General features: G+C 45.2%; 1 pseudogene; it reads right to left on the bottom strand.

The window, feature by feature from the left end:
- Positions 1-12,150: 12,150 nt before the first annotated feature.
- LOC101526466 (large ribosomal subunit protein eL39-like) lies at positions 12,151-13,041 on the bottom strand (annotated as a pseudogene).
- Between the last annotated feature and the right edge of the window lie 3,229 nt (positions 13,042-16,270).

Raw genomic sequence — 16,270 nt, 5'->3', positions numbered from 1 at the left:
GGTCATCCTCAACTGCTTTCCCAGGCCTCAAGCAGGGAGCTGGATGGGAAGTGGAGCTGCTGGGATTAGAACCGGCGCCCATATGGGATCCCAGTGTGTGCAAGGCAAGGATTTTTGCTAGTAGGCTATTGCGCTGGGCCCATGCTCATGCTTTTATACTTATTAACATACCTAGTTCTTCCAACAGTCCCAAAAGACAGGTCCCATTATTGTTCCCATTCTACAGATAAAGAAACTAAGTAGCCATTGAATTAGTATGTCACAACAATGCACAACAGACCTTTAATTTGTATTTATTTAAGAGCCAGAGAGACAGAGCTCCCCCCATCTCATCCAGTGATTGACTCCCCCAGTGCCTAAGGCCAAGAGTAAGCCAGGAGCTGGCATCTCTAGCCAGGTCTCACATGTGGGTGGCAGGAGCTCAACAATTTGACTTCTCACCATGGCCTCCTTAGGGTCTGGGTTGGCAGGGGCCAGCACCAAGTATTAAAGCCAGGGATTCTCATGTGGGACACAGGCCCCTTAACAGCTAGGTTTAAAGTCTACACTGAGAATACACACTTAAACCCAGATCTTTGTAACAGCCTGAACCGAAACCCACTTCACAAGCTCTATCCTCACCACAGCCCTAGGCTGTTTGTCTGAAGTAAGCCTTAACACCTCTGCTTTGAGAGCAGTGAGATATTCCCAGACATCAAAAGTGATGCTTGTTAGAAACTTACTTGAGGACAAAAGGTGAACAAGAGATGTCACTGAAGTGTGAGGTCAAGCTTTAGACCAAAGCAACCACCCACCATCCTACTGCAGAGCACCACTGTAGTGGAAAAAAAGCTATATCTTGCATTCAATTCCCTAAACCAACTACTGAAAAACAAAACAAAACCAGGAGCCTTTTGTATTAAAAAAAAAAAAAAAAAAAAAAAAAACCACTGGTGTACAAATAAAAAAAGCCTGAGTCCTAGTACTAGGCCCATCCATGATCATGGTAAGGCCAGCTACTCCAAGACCCAGTTTCTGCGCTGGTAAACAGGACTGGTTATTGCTAGCTCATCTCACTGACTGTTGGGGCGAGGCAAGCTATCCAAATGCACACATTTTTCTGGTTTCTACTTCGTTATTAATCATGAGTGAGCACTAATCCACCATGTGGTTCTACCTGTTCTTTCACACATGGACAGCCAAACTGCCATTCTCTGAGATACTGCCCTATGGTTAAGGGTTGCTAAGGTGTGGATTTTAGTTCATACTTTCTCAAAGGCCCAAGGGTTAAAGGCTTGATCCCCATCCCCTTATGTTAATGGTTAATAGACTGATGTTAATGGTTAATGGATTAAGGGTGGAAACCTAATCCAATTATGGTGTCCAATTAAGGTGGGGCCCTGGTTAGCGATTAGATTGGATCAGCTTGTTGGGTGGAGCGCGTGATTGAATCCTGGTGCCTTTATAAAGAAAGACCACACAGGCTGCTGACAAGCATGCTCTCCCTCCGCTTCCCGGCACATCATGTGATCACTTTGTACATGTGCCGCTGCCGTCCTCCAGTCTCATCAGACAGCTGGACCGATGACACTGGCCCCATACTGAACTTTGAACCCCCAAAACCTTAAGCCAAAATAAACCTTTTACTGCATAAGTGGCCTGTGCCTGGTATTTAAAGTAATGAAAACCTGATTAACAAATTAAAGTGCCCTGAAAACAACTTAAGAGGACCAATCCTAGCACGGTAGCTTAGTGGCTAAAGTCCTCACCTTGCCTATCCTGGGATCTCCTATGGGCGTTGGTTCATGTCCCAGTTGCTCCACTTTTCATCCAACTCCCTGATGGTGGCCTAGCAAAGCAGTTGAGACGACCCAGGGTCTGGGGACCCTCTACCTGCATGGGAGACCCAGAAGAAGCTCCTGCCTCCTGGCTTCGGATTGGCTCAGCTCTGGCTGTTGCGGCCACTTGTGGAATGAATCAGTGGTTGGAAGAAGTTTCCCTCTGTTTCTCCTTCTCTCTGCAAATCTGACTTTCCAATAAAAATAAATAAATCTTTTCTTTTTCTTTTTTTAAGATTTAATTATTTTTATTACAAAGTCAGATATACAGAGAGGAGAGACAGAGAGGAAGATCTTCCGTCCGATGATTCACTCCCCAAGTGAGCGCAACAGGCCGGTGCTGCGCACCGATCCGATGCCGGGAACCTGGAACCTCTTCCAGGTCTCCCACGCGGGTGCAGTGTCCCAACGCATTGGGCCGTCCTCAACTGCCTTCCCAGGCCACAAGCAGGGAGCTGGATGGGAAGTGGAGCTGCCGGGATTAGAACTGGCACCCATATGGGATCCCGTTGCGTTCAAGGCAAGGACTTTAGCCACTAGGCCACGCCACCGGGCCCAAAAATAAATAAATCTTTATAAGAAAAAAAAAAAAGCCAAAATTTTCACGAGGAAAAACGTTTGCCAAGAATCTAGTGAGTTTTATATGTAAAAAAAAAAAAAGTCTGTTTTGAAGAATTTTTTAGAAGGCACACACATACTACCTATTAAGCCTTTTTAAATGGAATAGTTGTATGGGATCTGAGAATATAAGTACTGACTGATTCCAACTTCAGATTTGCTATTAGGATCTTAAATCGGGACATCTCTCCAAACTTGCTGTCCTATACATGAATCTTCTGGTTTTCAGCCAGCCATATTTTTCTAACACCCATAATAAAATTAAGTTGCTTTCTTTCAGAGCTGGCATTTTCTAGACGCTCATGGGCTAGAAAACATTTCCCTTTATGGAGACAAGATCAGCCACGTTGTAATATATACCATTGATCTAAATTGTGCTCAGTGAGATTACACAAAAGGGTCCAACCCTTCTACATGATAGCCCTATGAATGTTTCAAAACAGTTATCCCATACCCCCATCCGTGTCTTCTGGTTTCCAGGGCATACTACCCCAGATCCGGCAGCTGTTCCTCAAAAGATGTAGTTCCTAGGCTATTCATCATCTTGTTGCTCAACTTGGGCATCCTCCAGCTTGCCAACGTCACTCTTCAAATGCAGAAGGAAATACCATCCACCAGGTGTGATCTGGCCACTCCAGGTTGTACTCTGGGACTATTATCCTCTTTGTCCCAGCCACCAGCCTTCTGTTAATGCCAGTTCAGATCACATTTGCTTGTTTTGGCAGCCAAGTCACATCCCTGGCTCAGGTTACATTTACTGTCAACTAAAGCCCTGGTCTTTTTTCATGTGAGGAGCACTTAAGTCTGGGTAGGCTGCTTCGGCCAAGTGTGTGACTGCATCCGTGGGCTCTGCTGCTCTTCTAATATTACCAACCAGCCCGAACACAGGATTAAAAACATTCCAAACTTCCTTACTCACTCATCACCACACTCTTGATATTTCAGGGTTTTTCACATTCAGGAGAAAGAAAGAAAGAAAGAAAGAAAGAAAGAGAGAAAGAGAGAAAGAGAGAAAGAGAGAAAGAGAGAAAGAGAGAAAGAGAGAAAGAGAGAAAGAAAGAAAGAGGAAGGAAGGAAGGAAGGAAGGAAGGAAGGAAGAAAGAAAGAAAGAAAGAAAGAAAGAAAGAAAGAAAGAAAGAAAGAAAGAAAGAAAGAAAGAAAGAAAGGGCAAACACGAGTACAAAAATACGGTGGCATCCGCCATATGAAGTCTCTGTGATTAATTTTACCAAAAATACCTGCAGGGATTCCAAATGACCTACATAACCCACTTAACCTAGTTGGGCAATCAGAGGAATTCCCTCTTACGTCTGTGCTAAATATTACCAGAGTTACTGAGGCGTAACTATGATGTAGAGGCAAGAAAATACATACTCCAGCTGTAGGAAACTGCCTAGGTTGCCTTGTACCTAAGCAAATGTTACAATGCTGGGAGAAAAGCAGCCAACAGCTGGCGGGCACTCTGGGCCTGGTTGATGCCAAATCTGTGTTAATTATATCAGTGTGGCAGCATAGTAGCCTATTCCTATTTTTATTTGTATTAGTACTTTTAAAATATATGTGGGGAAGCTTCCTTCCACCAGGCACCTAGGCTGCCTCAGGGAGGGGGCTCTGAGGACTTGCACTGGGGGCTGGCAGAGCAGAGCTGACCTGGGAACTTTCATGCGTGTTTGAGTCTCAGGTAGGCAGCTGGGGGAGCGGGGTATGTTAGGACCCCAGGCTGGCATGGTGGCATGGTGGACTGGGCTTGTGGACTCATTAACATGCTTGAGTCCTGGATGAGCATAAGGGTAGGGTCGCAGGCCTGCACATGTGCTGGACAACTAGCTCTGGGAGTCAAGGTGGGTGAACAGGACTTCAGGCTAGCATGCCATTCGGTCAGAAGACTGGGCTGCGAAACACCTGTATTTGCAGGCACAGAGGCTATGGATTGATCAGGGAAGGGGCATAGGACGCATGGGAGACAGGACTGCTAAGGAAGTATGTTACAGGTGAGGAATGACTTCTGACAACAAGGCCACTGTAACTGCAGATAAACGAGGGTGCTGAGACCAAGAGGTTTGGAGGAAGGAAGTTAGAGAAACTTTTTGGATCAGACTGATACAGCTGCCCACATGGAAGACTTCAGCTGGGCTAGTTAGCATCAACCACTGCCGACCACCACCCACTTGTGCACACTAAAACTAGGGCTAGGAGCCTACCTGGAAGGATTAGATCACAGTACCTGCCAGTGAGTGTCAGAACAGGGGATGGGTGACATAAGGCTGGGTCATACCACTAACCAGCGTGCAGGAGGACCAGGTCATATTCTGTGGGGAATATGTGTGCTCATCCTCAAGAGCTTATTTCTTCAAGAGCTGGGGGTGATGACAGGCTGAGCTAGGTATTACCATGAAACCCCAGATACTCATGGGTACTAGGATTGGGAACAGGCTGGGGTGGTCCAGGATGCAGCACACATAAGTGCACCCAAGAATAGGGTGTGTGGTGGGATGAGCTGCAACATCTACCAGCACACACAAAGGCTGAGACAGAGGGGGCAGACTATGTTGGGTAAGGACCCAGTACCCACTGGCACATGTAAGATCTGGGTCTAAGAGTGGGCCTGGTGGGGGATCCTGGAGGACTTCTGTGGTGGCCTGTAGCTGCCGCTAGAGAGCAGCACATGATTCAGACCTGGGTATTGGTCAAGTTGGGCAAGTGTGTTGGCTGGTTCTGGGGCGGTGGACCAGGCGGGGCAAGGACAAACAGTAGTACATTGGCATGTGCAAGAGTCAGGTTGGAGTCACACCTACTGGTTTGCATTAGCCAGGGATGGGGGTAGGCTGGGCAGGGCTAGGTTATGGCATGACTAGCAAGAGTTGGGACTGGAATTCAGCCAGGCCAGGCCAGGCTGCAACATCTGATGCAAAAGGCCAAGACCGGGAGATAGGCTATCTGGGTTGGGTCAGAGCAACCACTGACACACACAAGATCTGTGGCTGGGAGCAGGCCTGTTTGGGGAGTTAAAAGCACACTCCAGTTGGGCTATGGGTTTCAGTGAGAGCTGGAATGAGGGTAGCAAACTGGGCTGGATATGGTTACAGTATATCTTGGCATGGGTGTGGACAGGGTCTGGGGTGTGCCAGACTTGGCTAGGCTTTAGCACCTGCTGGTGCTCACAGGAGCCAGGGTGGGTGTAGGACAGGCTTGGCTGGGTCTCGGTATGCACTGAACCATGCTAGAGCTGAGTCTGGGAGTGAACCAGGTGTGGCTGGGCTACAGCATCCAATAGTAAGAACCAGAATGGGTGTGGGCTGATTGAACAAAACCGCTGTACCTGTCAGGACAGAAGGTGGGTCAAATCAGGCAGGGCCAAGCACCCACCAGTGTGTAAGAGATCTGCCATAGGAAGGTCACTTGATAGAGGAGCTTGAGGAACTCTTCTGTCAGAACACAGTTCTTACAGGTAAGTGAAAGAATCACGACTGGGAGCAGCCCAGACCAAGCCAAGTTACAATACCTGCCAACATGCCTGTGGGTGAGGTCTGGGGGTGGGCTAGGCTGGGCCAGTTCATTGCACTCACTGGCAGATGTGAGAACCAGGACGGGGTGAAAGACAAGCCAGGCTGGGACACAGCACCAGCCAGTTCACAATAGGGCTGGGACTATCCATGCTGGGCTAGGCTGTGGCAACCACCAGAATGAGTTGGAACTGAAGGCAGGCTAGTCCAAGCCAGGCTACAGCACCTATAGGCAAATGCTGGGGTGAGGCAGGCCACATCAGGCTGGGCCACAGCACCCACCAGCACACTTAAGACCGGAGGCAGGGGGTTGGGGGGACAAGGAATGTCAGGCCAGGACACACCACTCCAGCCCACTGGAAGGGGGCCTACAGATTGTCCAGAGAAGGGAAGGGATGTTTTGGAGTGGGAATGACTGAGAACATGTTCAATAGGGGAGGAATGATTTCTGGGGGCTTCCATGGACACGGACGGCCACTACGCTCGCAGGTAGGCAAGGGAGCTGAGATAAGATAGTTGAGAAGGGGTAAAACCAGAGGGCATGTATGGGTCAGGCCAAGACACCTGCCCACATAGGAGATCTGAGCTGGGCTAAGCAGCATCACCTGCACCTGCCAGCACATGCAAAAACTGGGGCCAGGGGCATGCCTGGCTGGGCTAGGCAGAGTCCTGCCTGTGAGTGTTAGGGCAGGGATTGGGCCACATCAGGCTGGGTGACAGCACCCAGCAGAAGGTGACAGAATTAGATGTGGGCTCACCTCCGTGGGACTATATAGTACCCACTGGTTTGTACAGAGAGCTGAGGGTGGTGATGGGCTGGACCTTGGAACTCTCCTGACATTCACAGGAGCCAGAGCTTTGAGGAGGTCAGGCTGAGAAATCTGCAATACCTGCTGGTACTTGCAGGGGCCAGGCCTTAAGGCAGACCATGCTAGGCAGGGCTGTGGCAACTGCTGGCACACATGAACCTGAAAGGGCCTGGTTGGGGAACTTTGGGGACTCCCCTGCTAGGCAACAACTCCCACTGGTGAGTGCAAGAGCCAAGGCTGTGAACCGACCTGGCTGGGCAAGGCTGCAGCACCGATCAGCATCAGTGTGCTAGTAGGCCAGCCTGGGCTAGGCTTCAGCACCCACTGGCGCTTGTGAGAGCTAGAATGGGTGTAGATAAGCTGGGTTAGGCCACAACATCCACTGGGTCACATGAGAGCTGGGCCTGGGAGGGCCAACCTGAACTAGGCTGTAATACCCATCAACAAGAGCCAGAATGGACGCAGGCCAGTTGGACCAGGCCACAGGACGAACCAGTTAGTGCCAGGACTGGGGCCAGCCATGTCAGTCATCAAATGACTGTCCCACATCCTTGATGTTCATGTAGTTTGACAGCAAGGAATGGCCCTTCCTTTCCCTCACTGTGAGCAGGAGAAAAAAGGAAAACACCTTCCTCTATACTTTGACCCTCCCCATCCTAATCAAAGGCCTACATGTCATGTATCCCTCTCAACTATGTAAACAATATTAAAAATACAAAAAGAAAATGCATAAAGAAATATAGAGGCCCAAGTATGAATGTACCAGCAATACAGAAATAAATTTATTTGCTTTTATTTAAAGACTTATTTTATTTACTTGAAAGGCAGAGCTATAGAAAGAGGGAGCTATCTTGCATCTGCTGGTTTATTCCCCAAATGACTGCAACAGCAAGAACTGAACCAGGTTAAAGTCAGAAGCCAGAAACTCACCTTGGTCTCCCATGTGCATGGCAGGAGCTTAACTATACGGACCATCTTGTGCTAATTTCCCAGGTGCATTAGCAGTGAGCTGGATCACAAGTAGAACAGCTGAGACCTGAACCAATGCTCACATAGGATGCTGGCATTGCTGTAGGCAGTTTAACCAGTTGAGCCACAATGAAAGCTCTGAAAACTGAGTTTATTGCCATATGTCTCAGGAAGACAAAAGGCTCATATGCAGATTTTTGAAGGAAGACCAATCCAAAGAAGATTATAAAATATACAGTTAGACACTTTCTCAACAGTGTTTATGAAAGCTTATGAAAAGGCTGAACTTTTTCATCTTTACATTCTTAATATCTACATAGTACCTCATACATGGCAAACACTCAGTAAATATTCACTGAATTAATGATACACTAAAAGAAAATATCTCTAGCTTTCATTCTCTTACAGACTTTTCCTTCAGTAACACAAGAAAAGTTGAGATTAAAGCTTTTTGGGGCCCGGTGGCATGGCCTAGCGGCTAAAGTCCTCGCCTTGAACGCAACAGGATCCCATATGGGCGCCAGTTCTAATCCCGGCAGCTCCACTTCTCATCCAGCTCCCTGCTTGTGGCCTGGGAAAGCAGTCGCGGATGGCCCAATGCTTTGGGACGCTGCACCCGTGAGGGAGACCTGGAGGAAGTTCCTGGCTCCTGGCTTTGGATCGGCACAGAACTGGTCATTGCACTCACTTGGGGAGTAATTCATTGGATGGAAGATCTTCTTCTCTGTCTCCCTCCTCTCTATATATCTGACTTCGTGATAAAAAAAAAAATCTTTAAAAAAAAAGATTAAAGCTTTTCTTAAATGGAATTCTCTCAGTTAATGAAAAGTAAAGATAGTAGTAACTTACTTATTCGAAGGTCACTTCCAACTATCTGATGTAGTTAGTACCTGAAAGTGGATTTAATAGGCCACATGGCAATCAAAAATGCAAAACAGAAAATATAGCCAGGAAATGTCATGTACTTTAGCCAGAAAGAGGTAAGGCTGTCATTCATAACTTAGTTTTCCTAAATTTACACTGTAACTGTAACAGAGTGTTTCTCTGGTTCCCAGACTAAGTAAAAGAGCTCCAGGCTACTTAAAATGGAGCCTGATAAGATCAGAAAAATAAGATATAGATTGATAGAAAAAAGAGAAAGAAAATGCATAAAACAAAATAATAATAAATCAAAAGGATACACAGTAAACTGTGGTAGACTCTAGGAAAATAGAAGTGCTGGAAAATACAAGTACTGGGAAATAAGATCAAGCATTTTGCCTTTTATTTGCACAGCTCTTTTTTTGCTTCAGTTACTTAGTAAGGGCATGAATTGTTTTAGGAATCAAAACATTAAAAGATAACAAGAGTATGAAAGAGTTGCTTGTACAAGATTAAAAAATTGGAAACCACCTAGATGACCAACAACAGAAGCCTGATGGCAGATACCATATATCCACTATTAGCAGGTACTCAAAATGTTATACATGAATGTTTTGTGGCAGAAAAATGTTCAAGGGAAATATCCTAGGCAGAAAAAAAAAAAAAGTAGGTTACAAGGGCCTGGCGCGATAGCCTGGCCGCTAAAATCCTTGCCTTGCATGCCCGGGATCCCATATGGGTGCCAGTTCTAATCCCAGCAGCTCCACTTTCCATCCAGCTCCCTGCTTGTGGCCTGGGAAAGCAGTCAAGGACGACCCAAATCCTTGGGACACTGCACCCCATGAGAGACCAGGAAGAAGTTCCTGGCTCCTGACCTCAGATCGGCGCAGCTCTGGCCATTGTGGTCACTTGGGGAGTGAACCATTGGATGGAAGATCTTCCTCTATGTCTCTCCTCCTCTCTGTACATCTGACTTTCCAATGTAAATGAATAAATCTTTTAAAAAGAGAGAGAAAAAAATGAACAAGTAGCTTTGAAATTGATTAATGTGGTTAATGGGTAGGAGCTGGAAAAGTTTTTAGGTACATACTAGCATGGAGCTAGAACAGAAATAGAACAGTTAGGAACCAAACCAGTGCCCATATGGGATGCCAGAACCACAGGTAGTTTAAACCATTGTACCACAATGCTGGCCCTGATTTTGAACTTTTTGGCTTCCAAAACTGTGAAAAATAAATATCTATTACCTGAGGCACTCAGAGATTTAGAGATTTTATCTATTTGGAATATGGAGATAACGGGGGAGCAGGAAGGGGGAGATCTTTCCTCTGCTGATTCACTATAGAAATGGCCACAGCAGTCAGAGCTAGATTATTCTGAATCCAGGACCTGGGAGCTTCTGCATGTGGATGTAAAACAAGGACTGGGGCCTCAGACACATTAGTAAGGAGCTGAATTGCAGATGGGGCAACTGGGACTTGAACGCCAGTGCTGCAGGCCAAGCCATAATGCTGGCCCCTCTATAGTGTTTTACTATAGAGTCTATGCCAACCAATTCATCACCAAGATATCCATTGTTGCTTTCTTATTTACGCAGCCTAGTTTAACTTGGGGTGTCGCTGAGACTGGAAGACTGTGTTTTTAAGCTTTCATTGAAGATCATGAGAAGAACACGGTTATGGAAAAGCATTGACTAGAATATCTGATCACACTCTTTTAAAAGCAAACAACAAAATCAATAAATGCAATAAGCAGCGTTTGCCCTTTAACACTCCTTTACCTGCTGCCAAGCAGAACGCAAGGCCAAAATTCCAACAACCATTTTGGGACTCTGAAGAAAATGTTAAGAGACATCCATAATGTGCAGAAGCAAGGCAGGAAACAACTTGCCTCTGGACATGTTATGTGAAGAGAAGACTTACCTTCTCATTGTGCCACAGTTAGATCTGTCATTCCTGGGCAAACATACATTGGACATGAGTCAGCTTTTATATTACGATGTGTACAATGAATAAAGCTGCATCAGAAAGCCCAAATGGTAGGCATAAGTTAAAATAAGCTTGTATTAACTTTAAGTTGACTACATTTATGCAAAAGTAGACTTTAAAATAGCTTTTCCTTTTGAGGAAAATCTAGGACTCAGCAGTTATTTTGTTCAAATTCACTCAGGATTCCAAATAAGTGATTTGGGGAGAAAAGAGGAGCCTTGCTTGGCTTTTGTGGAGTTGACACTTAGTACTTAATTGGTCTTTTATTTAACAGAGTTGACAAAGTGAATGACACATTATTTTGGGGAGGAAAGTATGGAACGCTAAAAAATCTCAAGTTTGGACACTTTTGACTGCTTTCAGAAACTAACTTCAAGGGGCCAGCATGAGGGCCATCATTATGGCAAAAGTTAAGCTCCACCTGCAATGCAGCAGTCCATATTAGGAACTCCAGTTCAAGTCCCAGCTGCTCCACTTCTGAGTTAGCTCCCTCCTAATGTGCCTAGGAAGGCCATAGATGATGGCTTAAGTGTGTAGGCCCCTATTCCCAACATGGGAGACCGGGATGGATTTCCAGGCTCCTGGCCTCAGCCTGGCAGAGACCCAGCCGTTGGAGGCCATTTGTGGGGTAAATCGGAGGATAGAAGATCTCTCTTTCTGTCACTCCCTCTCTTACTGTCTCTCCTTATCTCTGCACCTTGCAAACAAATAAAAATTGCTTGTTATAGTTAATCAAAGGGTAAAAGTATTGCTCTTCTAGTACTGGGACATTTGAAACATCTGGAAATTAGTTAACAAATTCTCATGTGTTGGGCCTGGTGGCATGGCCTAGCGGCTAAAGTCTTCGCCTTGAACATGCCAGGATCCCATATGGGCGCCAGTTCTAATCCTGGCAGCTCCACTTCCCATCCAGCTCCCTGCTTGTGGCCTGGGGAAGCAGTTGAGGACGGCCAGTGTTTGGGACCCTGCACCCACGTGGGAGACCTGGAGGAACTTCCTGGCTCACGGCTTCAGATCGGCGCAGCACCGGCCATTGCGCTCACTTGGGGAGTAAATCATTGGACAGAAGATCTTCCTCTCTATCTCTCCTCCTTTCTACTTATCTGACTTGGTAATAAAAAAAAAAATTTTAAATACTAAAAAAAATTTCTCATGTGTTACCCCAGAACTACATGTTAAAAAGCAGTAAGATAACAAGCATAATTGGCTAAGTGTCCAATGCAATTTGTAAGGAATTCCAAAAGGCATTGAATATAGCAGATTTATCAAGACAAGATGGTCCTTTGTCCCATGAAACAGAGACTCTTTCAGAGTTCCCATGAGGTCAAAACTTGTCATAATGACACCAAAAAATTACTCGGTTTTATTCATTCTTCTTAAGTAAACAATAGTATTTCTAGGTAATTCCACGGCTGGTACACAGGAAATGAGTGGAAAGTAGGACATGGAAACTTAGATATGTATTATCAAATATTTCTTTTTCAATAGGCCTCATATATTTATTACTGAACCAACCCACTAGTCACAACCCCAGTCAAAAATGTACAGCTGTGCAGATGACGGTGACATCTTCAACTTGATATGGTCAAGAAGATAGTGATATTGATACAGTACAAAATATGTGTTCCATGCGTCGAAGTGCAGTTTCGCATACACCCAGCTTGATTTTTCTCCAGTGTCTCCTTCTGGAATTATACGTGATCCTGTTACTGCTTTTTATTCGAATCCATTGGGGGAATACAGTGACTTTGTTTTCTTTTCAATTTTTTTGGCCAGGAATCTCTTAATTATTTTTTTAATTTATTTATTTTAAAGACAGATTTACAGAGAGAAGGAGAAACAAAGCTCTTCCATCCACTGGTTCACTCTGTAAGTGGCTGCAATGGCCAGAGCTGCACCAATCCGAAGCCAGGAGCTTCTTTCAGGTCTCCCATGGGGGTGCAGGGTCCCAAGGCTTTGGGCCATCCTCGACTGCTTTCCCAGGCTACAAGCAGGGAGCTGTAAGGGAAGTGGAGCAGCCAGAACATGAACTGATGCCTATATGAGATCCTGGTGCAGGCAAGGCGAGGACTTTAGACACTAGGCTATTGCACAGGGCCCAATTCTTTTTCTTTCTTTTTCAGATTTATTTGATTTTATTGTGAAGTCAAATTTACAAACAGAATGAGAGACACAGAGAGAAATATCCTCTGTCTATTGGTTCACCGCACAAGTGGTCACAATAGCTAGAGCTGATCTGATCTGAAGCCAGGATCCAGGAACCTCTTTTGGATCTCCCACACAGGCACAGGGTCCCAAAGCTTTGAGCCATTCTCTACTGCTTTTCTAGGCCACAATCAATGAGCTGGATGAGAAGCACAGCAGCCAGGACACGAACCGGCACTCATGGGATCCCAGTGCATGCAAGGCGAGGATTTAGCCACTGAGCCATCACACAGGGCCCTCTCTCAGTTCTGAAGCTCTCACGAGAAGACATGGTGAGGAAGACTCAAAAACACTCTACAATGGTGGAGTGAAGAAGAAAAGCTATCAAAGATTTCTGTGAATATTGGTAATCCACGTAAAAAACCTCTTTGTATCTTTCATTTTATTGAAAACATACCAAGACACGTCTAATTAGCATATAAAACTAAGGAACTTATGAATTTAAATGACTATTCACTTGTATATTGTACCTGCTTTCCACTGAAGAGTCCTCAGATTTTTTTTTTTAAATCTACTTATTTATTTTGAAAGGGTTACAGAAAGATAGAGGGAGAACCACAGAGAAAAAAAAATCTTCCATCCCTGATTCACTCCCCGGATGGTGAAAGCATTGGGTAATGGCTTCACCCCAAAATCAGTTATTTGGAAGCCAGCTCTGGGCCAGGCAGCAGCCAGGAGCTTCATCTAGGCTCCCCACATGCGTGACAGAGTCCCCAATCCGGGGGTCATCTTCCGATGCTTTTCCCAAGACATTTTCAGGGAGATGGATTGGAAGTAGAGAAGCTGTGACAAACCAGCACCCATATAGGATGTTAGCATCGCAGGTGGCAGCTTTACCTATTATACCACATTGCTTTTCTGGGTCCCCAGTTTTCCAGAGAAAAGCTACTGCCCCAAATTCTCACTACATGAGCCTCAAGAGGAAGTAAATGCTCCCTCTGGATTCCAGCACGGGCACATAATTCAGGCCTAGACAATCACTGTATTCTACCTACCTAGATTTGCAGGCACATATCCATGCATGTCCCAAGCAAACAACGCAGTTCAACTCTGGAAGTCATTAAACTGTACTGAAAGAGATACTGTCCTAACAATAGAATTGCTGAGAAGAAAGAACGTAAGCTTGGAACTTTGAGCAGTCTTATCACCATGGGCAGAAAGAACACCCAACAGAGAAACAGCCAAGAATGCAAAAAGTAAGGTGAAATCCTAACGACTTCATTTAACCCTGGATTTAGCCAAGCTTGAACTTTTCACATACGTGAGCCAAATACATTTTCTATTTTGGCTGAAGCCAGTTTGAACTAGGTCTAAGAGGCTTGGCTAGCATAATTACACATGGTAAATAATCCTGATTCATTATGAGCTTTTTCATCATCCCAGAACTTACATGAAATCTTTCCGGAGAGTTCACCACAAGTTATAATCAAATGCTAATATAACATTTTGTTTGAGGTTTTTAAGTTAATTTTTAAGGGTTTATTATTTTTTATTGGAAAGTCAGATATACAGAGTGCAGGAGAGACAGAGAAAAAGATCTTCCGTCCACTGGTTCACTCCCTCAAGGGGCCACACAACCAGAGCTGCGCCCATCCGAAGCCAGAAAGCCCGAGCTTCTTCTGGGTCTCCCATACGGGTGCAGGGTCCCAAGGCTTTGGGCTATCCTTTACTGCTTCCTGGGCCACAAACAGCGAGATGGATGGGAAGTGAAGCAGCTGGGATTTGAACTGGTGCCCATTTGGGATCCTGGTTCTTGCAAGGTGAGGATTTAGCCACTGAACCATCACATTGGGCCTCAAATTGAAACTTTATTATAAAGGGACCTATCATTACTATAATACCATCACTTAGTTAAAGAATATTTATCTCGGGCCCAGCGGCGTGGCCTAGCGGCTAAAGTCCTCGCCTTGGAAGCCCCGGGATCCCATATGGGCACCGGTTCTAATCCCGGCAGCTCCACTTCCCATCCAGCTCCCTGCTTGTGGCCTGGGAAAGCAGTTGAGGATGGCCCAATGCATTGGGACACTGCACCCGCGTGGGAGACCCGGAAGAGGTTCCAGGTTCCCGGCATCGGATCGGCGCGCATCGGCCCGTTGCGGCTCACTTGGGGGGTGAGTCATCGGACGGAAGATCTTCCTCTCTGTCTCTCCTCCTCTCTGTATATCTGTCTGTAATAAAATGAATAAATCTTTAAAAAAAAAAAAAAAAAAAAGAATATTTATCTCACCCCCACCCAAAAGCAAATGAAACAATTTTCACTGGGAAATAATCTCCAAAACAGAGATAGATCAGTTCATTCTCCCTCCCTTCAAATATTTGTTTAACTTATGAAACACACAGAATTGAACCATAAGATTGGCAGACTGAGTATTAGGCCTTTGTAATCAAGTAAGGCAGATAAAGCATGTTGGCAAATAAGTTATACATCACTTTCTGAGATTTAGACAATGATAAGAAATAATTTCTGGTGGATATAGAAACAAAATCCTGTAATAGTATCAAAGCTGTTAGAACTCTCGGAGGTGCAACAAGTCTCTAACACACAGTGGTGGCGATGTCAACTCAGACAGCCAGTGGCTTGGTTTCCTTAGTAAATCAGTGTAAAAATCCCACTAGAAACCAGATCTCGTAAACACAGTCCCACATTCTTTCTTACTACCGCACCCTACCATTTTAGGAAAAAAGCAAAATATCAAAGTTTCCTGAACTATTTTTTTTTTCCTCAGCATAGCCTTTGAGCGCACAGTAAAGTAAAGCTTGATTCTCCTTTTATCATTTATAGAAAGAAAGCAGTCAAGGCTGTGTCTCAGTTATCAGAATTTGGCTTCAACTTTCTGCCATGGTTTTTCTCTCATTGACTTTCGCTTTATTAGTTTAACCTTGAGTGTACAGCATCCCTGTCTGAGAAAAATCCCAAACAGCTTGTTTGGAACACATTTACCCTCTTCTCTATTCTCCATGAAGGCTGATAGTACAAACTACAAAGAATTACTTAAGTTAAACTTAATCCAGGAAGTCTTCCTTGGCAGATTTCCCAGCCTGGCAGTGCCAGCCTGAACAAGACTGGATTGCTAAAGACTCTTACTTAATGCCAACTGAGAGTTTGGCCTAGAGAAAATAAAGGAAATACAAAAATTCCAAATGATGACTGCTATTTCTATTTGAAAGGCAGATTTTACATAGAATACAGAGAAGGTCTTTCATCCACTGGTTTACTCCCCAAATGGCCACAACATTCAGAGCTGAGCAGATCTGTAGCTGGAAGCCAGGAGCTTCTTCCCAGTCTTCTATGTGGGTTCAGGGTTCCAAGACTTGGGACGTCCTTTGCTGCTTTCCCATACCGTAAGCAGGCAGCTGGATGGAAAGTGGAGCAGCTGGGACATGATTCAGCACCTGTATGAGATGTTAAAGGCTTGAAGGTGGAAGATTAGTTTATTGAGCCATGGCGACAGACCCCCAATTTATCTTTAATCCTGTTTCCTGTTAGTAGGCACCCTGGG

Source organism: Ochotona princeps, chromosome 21, assembly GCF_030435755.1.
Source record: "Ochotona princeps isolate mOchPri1 chromosome 21, mOchPri1.hap1, whole genome shotgun sequence".
In the NCBI taxonomy this organism is placed as follows: Eukaryota; Metazoa; Chordata; class Mammalia; order Lagomorpha; family Ochotonidae; genus Ochotona; species Ochotona princeps.
Note: the sequence above shows the minus strand (reverse complement) of the source record. Positions and strands in the feature narration are given on the sequence as shown.